We start from the raw sequence: 12773 nt of genomic DNA, 5'->3' as shown, positions 1-12773 counted from the left end.
AGTTACTCGCGCTAAGCATTCTCCCCACAAAGCTTTTGGTTTTATACGACCATGTCCACATCGTTACAGTTCCGCTTCGATCGATGGAGCATGGAAAGCACTCCTTATTTTCCTGGAGAATATATGAGCGTTTCTAGATTCTTTATGTTAAAATCGTTCCTGATTGCCTGATACGAATTGTTCTATTCCCGGTAATGAGAAAACTGGCACTTAGATCAGAATGGTAATGAGAACGCGAACACTTAGGCATAAGAAGGTAATATTTGTGAAAGACCGCACAGTTTTAACGAATTTTTTAGTATTTCTTGTCAGAGGACGCTCAAAAATTGGCAAATTTCGTGGGATAGTGGAAGTTTAGAAATCCCAAAGGCATCAACTAACCTTGGTAAAAAAGGAAGGATGAAGGTCGTGACTTCCTTCAGGTGGCAATCATTATACGTTGAATGCGCATCTCCGGGGTATTAGGGTGATGGAGAGCGTTATCTGCGCTTGCGATGACAGCTATCGCGACATTAAACATGTTGTCGGGTCGTGCGCCGTGTTCTACACACCAAAAAATCTGAATTTTACCCTTTGAGGTAATTCCAAACTTGCCACAATCTAACAAATCGTAATCTGTTTAATTTTACATGCAACATGTACTTTCCATGCGCAGTGCCATACAATTACACTCCTCCACATTTAAAAAAAAAACGTCATATGTGGAGTAAAATTACGTGACTCGCAAAATTCAATGACTTGTACAAATAAAATCAAACGTAAAGTTATGTAATTTTTGATGCTCGCATATGTCATGGTCAGGAGACGTAAATTTACACGATTTTTTAATATGTGTGTAGCACCAGATCTCCGGTAAACGAATCCGTTCGACCTGGTTCTAGTCCGAGATGTGGTGACTATCCTCCAAACTTATTTATATCTTCTCTTTTGGTTGACTTGCTAAACAGCTACCTGCAAATCTGATCCCAAGAGTTACCAGCGGATCCAAGGAGGCCAGTCGACGATCCGGTTCATGATGTCCTGATAGTAATCTTCCGTTTGCTACAAAGCTACAAGTTTAATTTCTTTTTATCCCTGTTATATTTGTTCTCCCTCTTCACGCTTTCTCTGCTACTGATGTTGGGATCAACAGTCTATTGTTTTCCTTATAAAAAGTCTTCTGATTGTCTAGTTATTGTTTCTCCTTGTTCCAATTTTTAATTAAATGATTGTTTATGTTAAAACATTACAAATTGTATAATATTTCTAACTGCATCCCATAGTCTGAATAAAATTGCATTAATATTATTTGTCTATCGATCTGAACTTCTTGTTTTAAGATGTAGATGTGTCAAAATGTGTATAAATGAGTATAAATATAAAAAATAATACCAAATTTCAAGCAAATCCTAATTATTATCCCATATTCTCAAAAAATAAAAATAAATTGTATAGCAAAGAAATTTGTATCTGAAAAAAATATGCAATTGTTTTACATCAAGGATTTCCAACGCAGGATTTTTGTGCGCAAGACACATACGTGGTTAATCTTAGGTTTTGTTTTGTTCCAAATTTTCGAGTGGGTAATTCCCCCCTCGGTAATTTTCGAGTAGGTAGTACTACCCATACTATCCACGCACTCCGCCGGCCCTGCTTAAAGTTATTCGTTCGGAAAATCGTCTCCGTATGTAAAAATGAAACATAGAACATATGCTACGCCACACAATATATACTACGTCGCCCTTATTGGTATTTTTGAAGGGTTTCTCACCATTTAATGATGTTTATCACAAAATAATATTTGATAGAAACCATCTTAGTCCTTCTATTTCACCAGGTTTTATTCGTGATACAAGTAATCCTTAATTGATGCCTACACTACAAGTCAAATTATTCATACCTTTACTGTTCTTACTCCCAACTAGAAAAACACGGAAAACTTCAAAGCCAGCTGTGGGAGCACTTCGCATACCTACTAGTTCTTTCAGATCAAAAGATCTTTCTTCAAGCTTGAAGAACCGAACCAATTGTTCCCTTATGTTCCGATGATCGCGGCTGCATATCCAATAACACGCCATGATTCTTAATACAGTAGAGCTCATGTCCCACAATCAGATGATTGTTACCGTGGAAAGCGTTTTTTTTTTTGTTTTGTTTGCTTCTTCGCCAGTTCACAATGCGTTGATGCGCGGTGGGCGCATCATTTGAAGTTCAAGTAGGAGAAACACTCGATGACTATGCTACATGCAGACGGCATACAATTAAAATGCAAACACTTTCGTTCGACTTTTTCTATCTCTGATAGTGATGCTTCTGCATTGGTAGGCCGGCAATACCGGTAGCTCTTCAGCGCTGCTGCTTCTGCGTCTTCTAGTTATGAACTGCATTCGTTTGTTCACAATGAATGCCGCTCGCTAGGGTGGGTTCCGGAGATGGATCGCAACGGTTGATAAGCGATGAACCTGGTTTGTTGCGTAGGTGATGATCATTTTGGCGGCTGTTCAGGAATTTGTTTTTCATTTCATAAGTGTCTTATGAACGGAATAATGGAAAGAGTGAAGCATTAAAACTTACGCTGCAAAACCATGGCTACTAATGAGCGCGTAAACATTTAATGACGATTTTTTGCGGAGGAAAATGTTAGCATGAGAGTAGGAGTGATTGTTAAACTCGTGAAACAAACAGTCGATCACCCGGATTCAATCTTTTGACAAGTGTGGGAGAGTGAATAATTTGTGCAAGTCGAATGCACCAAGCAGGAAAATACGCTGAAAACTGTCGCTCTCACCGGGTGGTAAAACATATGATTCAACTGATATACTATCTGGCCTACGGGCGTGTGGACGTGATACGATTCGCAGATTGACTGTGTGATTGGTGTTTCATGAAGAAGCAAACGGTTAAAACTATCTGCCTTATAGGAGTGGTCGAATCGCAATGAGCAGGAAAACCTTGAGTTACCATTTTCAGTTAACTTGTTGCTGCTACCTTTAGGCGATCGCGAATTCCTTACAAACCTAACACAAAACTTCATCAGCTGGTTAGCATGCTTGCGGTGACAGTGTAGTAAAGTGAACTCATTGTAGAATCGGTAATTATTCCGCACCCGCACTAATGGTGATGAGACGTCGGTCGTCACGAATTGAATACACGCCGGCGCGTTGTGTGGTTGGCAATTTAACGTTTTCTCTGATTGGCGTTGTTCAATTAGTATTCACTGCTGGCGGCCTGCGAGATTAATAAAAAAGGAAAACGGAATAATAGATTAACTCATTTTTTGCACACTGTCACTTTTATTTGCGTGAAGACGCCTCCTGGTCCCGAGAAGGCCGATGGTAGCTAAGCTAGTTAATGGCACTATGTTTTGCGGACAATAGTAATGTGGGTTAGTTGAGCTGTTACTACCGGTTAGGAAGTTGCGATGGCGTTCGGTAGAATGTTATTGATAATAGTTGAAGGGCAGTTTTTCCTGACGGATGAATGTCATTGCTAGGTATAATTTATGCGTTGAGGTGAGCACCAGTGAGAATGTTAATGATTAGTGTTCTGCCCGCATTCGAATAGTAGTCGGTTTACTCTTTATCTTGTGTTCTGGCTTTGTTTGTATTAATATTATTCTAGTGAATTATAATGCTCAATATATCGGTTAATTGAAACTAATGTGTATTACGTAATAATTTTTGCTTTGAATTTCTTGAATTCATGAATTTTGTATGTATAGCAGTCCTTACCTTTATAGAAACAGATGTGAATACATTCAACAAATTGTTGCTTTTAAAATTGGCGGAATCTGGAAATGATGAAGCCATCAAGTATAGTTTGGGTCAAATCATGAAATGCATTATATATAATTCGAAAGTATAACTCATGACATAAAGAAGGAAAGTAAGTAATTAAATTAAAACATAGTGGCACTCTGGTACGGGTCGGTTCCATAAAGGCAGTACAGGGGACTTCTGAGAGCGAGATTTAAAATGTGAGGGGCTAAGTTGGGATATTCGTAGATTTTATAAAAATGAAAATGTAGATAATAAGCATAGAGAGAAAATTACGGCTTGCCATGAGTTAGAACTTTAGGTGGTTTGCCTCGGGCCAGAAGAGAATTCTTTTAATTGCGTTAGAATAACCGGTATATACCCAGGCAACGTGCTTGATGTCGTCATAGCCTTCAACACAAGCGCATAGATTGCTCTCTATAAGTCCAATTCGTAGCAAACGCGTATCCAATGTGGTGTGGTTGGGCAAAGGCCGAGCAGGTCCGCAGCCATGATTTTATTTTGGGAGAGCGGGAGGGCGGTCATTTGGGTATAGCAAAAAAAGTTTTTTTTCGAATTTTACAAGGGCCCTCCTCTCATATTGTGACAAATGTCAAAGTAATCTCAGATGCCAAATTTCACATCATTTGGACAATTCTAGATCCCCACCCACTTCGCTTGAAATTTTTGAAATTGGTACTATGTGAAAATATGGAGAAAAACCTGTTTTAATCCACCTAGCGGCGCAATTGTGCTTTTCTCATTTCTCTAAACTATGGCACGGAGGCTTTTTATGTTCAACATAATTGTGGAAATGTCCAATACATTCTTAGTACACTTTGCACTTATACACAATGGCATGCCAGCCACGAACTTGATGAGCTACGTGTCGACGGTGAAACACTTGAAACAAAAAAATATCATACTTCATTAGCCTAATCAGCATTAGATCAATGTTATCTGCTTTCTAACTCATTTTGTCATGCGGGGGTGGGTATGTGAGGAGGGCGAAAGTCCCATGAACGAACGACTCCCCAGCTTAAATTGGTATGCTTTGTGATATAGTGGTGGTTTAAAGATGATGGGGTTGAAAGGGAAGGGTATGAGGGCTGGATGGGGTGGTGGTCTGAGGGGTGATTTAAGGAGATTTTTAAAGGAAAGGAGTGAACAGTAGAGGGGGGGGGTGTAACCCCTCTCCGTAAATCATCAACTACGCCCCTGTTAAAATCCAGAAACCTTATGCGAGTCGAAAAAAAATTGGGATTAGGTTGACGTTTTTCAGAGTGATTGCATAACCTTTCTATATGAGAAAGGCAAAAATGTGCCAAAATCCAAAAAAGTGAATTGTCGTCAATTTTTTTTCGAGTTTGCATCAAATCTGGGCGTTTCATGCACCTTGAACACATTTAGCATCAAAAATAAAAATTCTATTTTTAATTTTTCCTATAGTTTTTATGAGAAATTTCTGTGTGGCCGCACTCTAAAACCCGTAATTCCGGAACCAGAATTCCGATCGATCCAAAATTCAATAGCAGCCGATGGGAAGGTTGCACCTTTCATTTGAGACTAAGTTTGGGCAAATCGGTCCAGCTATCTCTGAGAAAAATGAGTGACATTATTTGACACATACGCACATACATACACAAACACATACATACACACACATACACACATACACACATACACACATACACACATACACACATACACACATACACACATACACACATACATACACACATACAAACACACACATACAGACTTTTTCCGATCTCGACGAACTGAGTCGAATGGGATATGACACTCGGCCCTCCGGGCCGGGATTAGGTAGACGTTTTTCAGAGTGATTGCATAACCTTTCTAGATGAGAAAGGTAAAAAAATATTAAATGCCATAACTTTTAAAGTGGCACTCTGAAAATTACAATTCATACCTTATTTGAAAAGAAAATAACCTTAGTATTTGAATGGATATTCCTGTTTCTCAAAAATACAGGAAAGAGTGGTACTGGATCAGTTTGTCCCCAAAATTCCCTATTTTCAATAATTTTTCTGCTCTGCGATGTAAATCATACCTATTTTGCAGTTTTATAATGTGAAAAAATCCCAGAAATCGAAAGGAGCCTTTTTCCGAATACAAGAAGTTCGGGTTATAGGGCTTTTTATCATTCATATTAAATTTTATCATTTTCTCGTGCATATTTCTCTATTATTCTTCTGTCAATTTTATTGAATTGTACCTTGTTGAACGTGGAAAATCCTCAGGAACACAATAAAAGTAGATTCGTTACAGGAAAAAATCACAAACATGAAATTTTCTGACATTTAATCTCGATTTCACATTTTTATCATTAAATCGCACATAATAACTCTATTTAACAATACATTCCTATTTTATTTACTACTTTTAGTGTAAAATACTCTTGGGATCACATGAGAAAAGTTTCATTCCTGGAAAAATAGGGGAAGTTGAGGTATTGGGACATTTAATGAAAAAATGAGATTTATTTAGTTAATGACAAAAAATTTGATGTTTCTGAATTTTGCCTGTAACGATTTTCTATTTTTGTTTAATTTCTAAAAATTTACCCCGTTTATCAAGTTACTTTTTATGAAAATTAAATGAAGAATAATAAAGACATATGCACGAGAAAATGATAAAAAATAATATGAATGACAAAAGGCCCTACAACCCCAAACTCTCGTATTTGGAAAAAGGTCAAGAAGGTTCCGTTACATTTCTGGGATTTTTCTACATTAGAAAAACTGCAAAAGATGTATGATTTGCATCACGGAGCAGAAAAATTATTAAAAATGGGTTTTTTTGGGAACAAACTGACCCAGTACCCCACTTCCCGTATTTTTCGAGAAACAGGAATATCTCCATTCAAAGGTTATTTCCTTTAAAATAAGGTATGAATTGTAGTTTTTGGAGTGCCACTTCAAAAGTTATAGCATTTAATATTTTTTTACTCCATATTTTCACATAGTACCAATTTCAAAAATTTCAAGCGAGGTGGGCGGGGGTCTAGAATTGTCCAAATGATGTGAAATTTGGCATCTGAGATGACTTTGACATTTGTCACAGTATGAAAGGGGGGGGGGGCTTTCGATAATTAAAAAAATGTTTTTTTTGCGATACCCCAGCGGTCATAGCATAGTTGGTAAATCGCTTGTCTTGTACGTAGCTCACCTGGGTTCAACTCCCAACCTAGCAAATAGAGCTAGAGTTTTTTTCTAAAAGATTGTTTAAACCCGAAAACAGTGGCAAATGACCCTAAAGTTAAAATATCTATATTAAAAAAAATCGGGAGGCACTCGAACAAGATTAATACATAAATGATCACCAAAAACTAAAAGAAATCATTCAAAACTAACTTTTTTAAATACAGCAATTTAATTAACCCTCTTAAGACATTCAATCACTCTAAAAATCGGCAACCTTATCCCTAACCCCGATTTTTTTTCACTTATATAGGCGTAGGTAGAGGTATGTAGTAAGGGGTTGCTACTTTAAAATTTAAGCTAGTTTAAAATTTCTTGACAAGTTGAAATTTGGGGGAAGGATCCGGACCCCCAGATCCCCCTCCTTGATCCACCGCTGGTATCAAGCGATGTTTCAGTGTCGACATATAGCACCTCAAAATCGTGGCTGTCGATCCATTGTATGTATGTGCAAATCGTACTGAATGTGTAATATACATTTCCACCATTGTATTGTACATAACCAGTCATGGAATCGTAGTTTGGATGAATGAGAAATACACAATTGCACCACTAGGTGGATTACAACAGGTTTTTACGGTAGTGTTTTCACGCCTAGACCCGTTCGCACCCTCTCATTCTGCTCCTATCAACAGTATGCAGAGAGCACCTAGTCGTCGCCGGTCTAAGGACCAAATGTCATCAATAGACTTAGACTCGCGCGGAGGCAGGATACAGGAGACTTATGAGAATTGTGTTGTCTTACCGTTTGATTTACATATCCAAAAGGTCTCGTCTACAGTGTATTGAATCTTTTCTTTTTAATTTGTGACCATCTCTCTTTTTTATTCCATAGCGAACAAAAAAGAAGGAGATACTGTCACATACCGAAGACATGACATCGAAACGTAAATCCCAACTTATTGACTTATAGATTCAACCAGTCGCAACATTTTAGTAGCTCTTCGTGACTGCCTATTATTGTCTGTTCGCTGCCTCGTTGCGTCGTTTTCAAACTAAAATGCTTCCGCTGGTGGCAATATTAAGTTCATCGTGTGAATTTAACCGAATCGAAAATAGAAAGCTTATTGATACTTATACGATTGATTGAAAGGAAAAATCATGACCTTTGGTTCTATTGCCACTGTGTACGTTTCTCCATGTTAGCAAAGCTAATAATACATCAGTGTATTTAATTCGTGGGTAAACTAGCTCATATCTTAGTAAAATCGATTTTCTTGCAGATTTGTTAATTATCGCCCCTGGCGAGGAACTGAACCCTAGGCATATCGATACTTGGACATATACCAGGATCGGAACCAGTGTGGTTTACTTAACTTCAGGTAGAAGATCATTCTCTAGGATTGAACCTAAACCCATTGGGGCCAGAAGTACTTTGAGCATGCACTTGTTGCTCAGCAACTCCTTCTGTTCCAATATGAAAATATTAAAATGCAGCTTCAAATTATGTTCAATAAAAAATACTTGGAAGCTTTGGTCCACTCGCGTATTCGCGGTGACGACCTTGTAACAACAAAATCAAAACATGTAGGTAGTGATTTGCCCACCACTTGGATTCTGTACATATTTGCTCGGCAGACCCTAAGCGACAGGGCGGCCAAGGTGATACCACCTATGCTAGATGCTGATGGCGGTGGAAATGTGTAGCGACTTCTTACCGCTTCTGAACGGCCGGGATCAGTGATGTTTTGTCTATCACCAGCATTTGCATGAGCTTTTGGAACTTATTTGTAGCTACTGCATCGAATCACTCAGTAAGTGGTTAACAACATTAGACTGTCGTACAACATGTCTGCTGGCGGAGCAGTGTGAAGTGTAGCGAAATGACAAATGTTTCTGTTTCTATATCTTGAGATAAGAAGTAAAATTGTATTGGCTATGTTGCCATGCAAAGCCTACGTTGCCAAATATGCTGTTTTTCTCTTCGCTCATCCTTTGGGTTTATCTAACAGATTCAATAATAGTGTTTATTATAATGATCGAATGTGAGTTGAGTTGACAATATCTTCATTTTGTTTGCTTCCACCTAGAAATGGATCATCGAACAGTTAATGAATTCCACTTTTGTTTAAATAATTTATCCTGATTTGGCAGTTGACTTTCTTGAATTTTAGTTATTTTGCTCTGTTCACGTACCTAATGGAGGCAGGTATAAGCTAATCTTCAGTGATCTTATGCAGCTGTTGCATGTTTTACTACAAATTTAAAGCGAATCAATACCAACAGCTGCATAAGATCACTGAAGATTAATTTACACGGGAAATTTCTATAAAACAATCGGCTTTTTTATTTAAAACGAAGGGAAGTGAGACAGCACGTATTTTTAACGTCAATTATCTCAATAAATGATAACGTATTGATTTGGAGAAGGAATTTAGATTTTTCTTTATATTTTATACAGAGGATTTCATGTTGTGCAATATAACAACATTCGAAGCAAACACTTCCGTTGCCTTATTAGTATCCCAACTCATAAAACGGCAATGAGTCGCTTCAATTTTCCAACAAACCTGGAACAACTCAAAACCTTTGTTATATTCACTCGACCAACTTTGCTCAACGAAAGCGAGTAATAAACCGACCGCAGCGATGAGGTAATTGATGTCATCCCGGGGGATAATATCTCAGCACTCAGCAGCCTGTCCGGTGTCAACAGCCAGCCAGCCAGCTTCACTATGTGTGTAGTCTCATTCCCAACCTACCAACCCGTCTCGAGGTGGCGTCGAATGGGATTGATTATACCCACCGATCGACACGGTCACAACGTCGTCGTGTGGGCTGCCAGCTGGATGTTGGTTGACCCGGACGGGAGTTCTAATGCGCAGGCGGGCAGAAAAATAGCGGTTGTTCTGAGTCATGTATCGTATCGAAGCGCAGCGCAGTCCCGATTTGGATTGTTGTTTTCGATTGAATGTAGAACTGTGCGGAAACCAATCGCGAAATTTAATGTGAATTGAATTGGGATAATTTGTTTGAATGAAAGCTTCGCGTACAGTTTGTATAAAAGTGATAATTTTCACGCTCTTCAACCTACAATCTTCAACCAAACCAAAAGCAATACATATTTGTATTCCCTACAACTAAATGTATATGACTTAGCCTTAGATAACTCTTCGCTACATAAGTTGTTTCCGGATGCATAATTTCTTGATGATCCCGTTCAAAATTAATCAAAAATTGGTCGTAAAGTCCAAGTGCCTTTAACTACAGTTGAGGAAAAGACGAATTTCGTGCTACATCAGATTTTAGTAAAACTTTCTGTACATGAGCATTTTGTCACAAAAAGCCACTTTGCATACTTTGTATTTCCAAAAATGATCTAGACTGTCTTTTGAAAAGGGTCAAACTTTTTTTACCAATTTTTTTCAAATGGCTATAGTCTAAAAATAACAAATCCTGCACAAAAATATTGTAGGAGTGATTTTCACAAAATTAGTCAATTTTTTTAATAAAAAAATTCTACATCGACTCCTACACTGAAAAAAATCTATTTTAAAAATTTAAAGTCGATTTACTAAAAAAAACCCATTTTTGATTTGGATGAAATTTTGTTCCAAGATAGGTAATTATGTTCCCCATCTACCGTCAAAAATTCAAGTTGGGCACTTTCAAAGAAAAAAAGTTATTTGAAAAAAACTTTTCCTTGTCCAAACAGAATTTTTTTTCAGTATATTGTTGTCGGAAACTAAACCAATGAAAGTCATAATCATCTCAGAATCCAACAAAACTTAATAAGAAGTTTGTGAGAAGATATTGTCTAATTTAGCAACTTAGTATATTTTTATTAATCAAGAATCCCATTGAAAAGAGTTTATGTCATTCAACAAATATTCAATTATCATTATCAATTATTTTCTTATTTTGTTCTGAGGAAGGATCCCGTGACAAACCCGTTAGCTTACAAATGCTTGAGCCCCTCGCGACCATCCACGGCACATACACGTGCGATCTCTCAAACATGATAATATCCTGGTGATCAGGTAAACGTCTCAGGGCTTATAAATTTTCAAACGCGATCTCAAGGGTTAACCTAACAACTCCCACGCTCGCACGATCATGAATCGGTCACTTCCGGAAGTTTCTATCTCTGGTATCAGCAGACTAGGTCCATGCCTTCAATTAAGCCAATTGAAAAAAGAAAGCTCTCATACCCACTGGACAACACGTTCCATGGCGATATGACCGGGAACTTCAGTGATATGGAAGATCGTACTTTCTTCTAGCATCTAAACTGTAAATAGAAAATTAAGTATCAGATTTACGGTTAGCGCGCGATCATCCAAGAACACACGCAAATATGCGAAAGGCACACGGTTATAAAATCGAATTTATACACTCGAAGTTACATACACGTTAGCACACGCAACATAAAAACGCACACGCGATTGAACACTTGAGCGTACAAATGCTCGAGTCCTTCGCGATGATACACGCGATCGTAAAATCTCTCGCCCGCACATATCTGAACCGTACAATGAATATCACATTCAGAATCACGGCCCGCTGCAATTAGCCTTAAGCTGTGTTTTAGTGGGCAACGTTGCCTGTCTTGTCTGCAATTGTAGCGTGTGGTTCTGACGGGGAACCCTTCCGAGAACCTAGCTCTACAACTCCAGGACAACTCTGAAGAAAAAAAAAGATTTTTAAACATTTCAGTTCCACAAAATTGTTACCATCATAGAAATACACCATTTTTTTTAACCGAATAATTTGATATATCGAACAGTTCTTGAGTTATTCTCATTTTGGGTTTGGCGGTATTGCAAACATCATCAAGCATATTGCATGCATCAGTGCTAAAAAACCTCCTGCAGACAATTATTTTAAGATGGTTAATGCATTACGCCTCGATAGTAATGCATCGAGGAGACCGAGAGAGCTTATGGGCCATTTTTATGTGTGGATTTTCTTCATACTGCGCACCTGCTCAAATAAACGACCACTGGTCGGTACGCGCTAGCATGGCCGACTTGCGGGTCGATGTGAATAGATTTTTGCTATGGGCCGTGTTTACAAACATTGTTCCACAGCTTAATGGCGGGGTGGTTGGACACGGCTCGCAGTGCAGGTCATGGTGTGTCGATTTATCGGTCGACTTCGTCACCGTGCTTATTATTTTAAAAAATGTAAAAGTAGAAGCCTATTAGTGTTAATTATTGTGCTCATTTGAAAGTTTATATACAAGTTTGTTATTAATATATACCAAATTCGTTACTGATGCTTTTTTATCTATCAGGAAACTAGCAGTTGAGAAATTGAATTCTGAGATGATTATGACTTTCATTCGTTTAGTTTTCGATTCAAATACACTGGAAAAAAATCATTTTGGACAAGTAAAAGTTTTTTTCAAATAACTTTTTTTTCCTTAAAAGTGCCCAACTTGAATTTTTGACGGTAGGTAGGGAACATAATTACCTATCCTGGAACCAAATTTTGTACAAATCAAAGATGGGGTTTTCTAGTAAATCGATTTTACATTTTTAAAATTGATTTTTTTAAGTGTAGGAGTCGATGAAGAATTTTTTCAATATTTTGATTTAAAAATTTGACTATTTTTGTGAAAATCACTCCTACAACATTTTTTGTAGGATTGTCATTTTGTGGTTATAGCCACTTGAAAAAAAAATGGTAAAAAAGTTTGACCCTTTTCAAAAGACAGTCTAGATCATTTTTGGAAAAACAAAGTATGCAAAGTGGCTTTTTGTGACAAAGTCTTCATGTACAGAAAGTTTCATTAAAATCTGAGAGGGTACTGCCAACATTTGTTCGTGTTGGCGCGAAATTCGTCAAGACACATCCACATTCAGAATTTTAG

Source organism: Topomyia yanbarensis, chromosome 3 (genome assembly GCF_030247195.1).
Source record: "Topomyia yanbarensis strain Yona2022 chromosome 3, ASM3024719v1, whole genome shotgun sequence".
Taxonomy (NCBI): domain Eukaryota; kingdom Metazoa; phylum Arthropoda; class Insecta; order Diptera; family Culicidae; genus Topomyia; species Topomyia yanbarensis.
Note: the sequence above shows the minus strand (reverse complement) of the source record.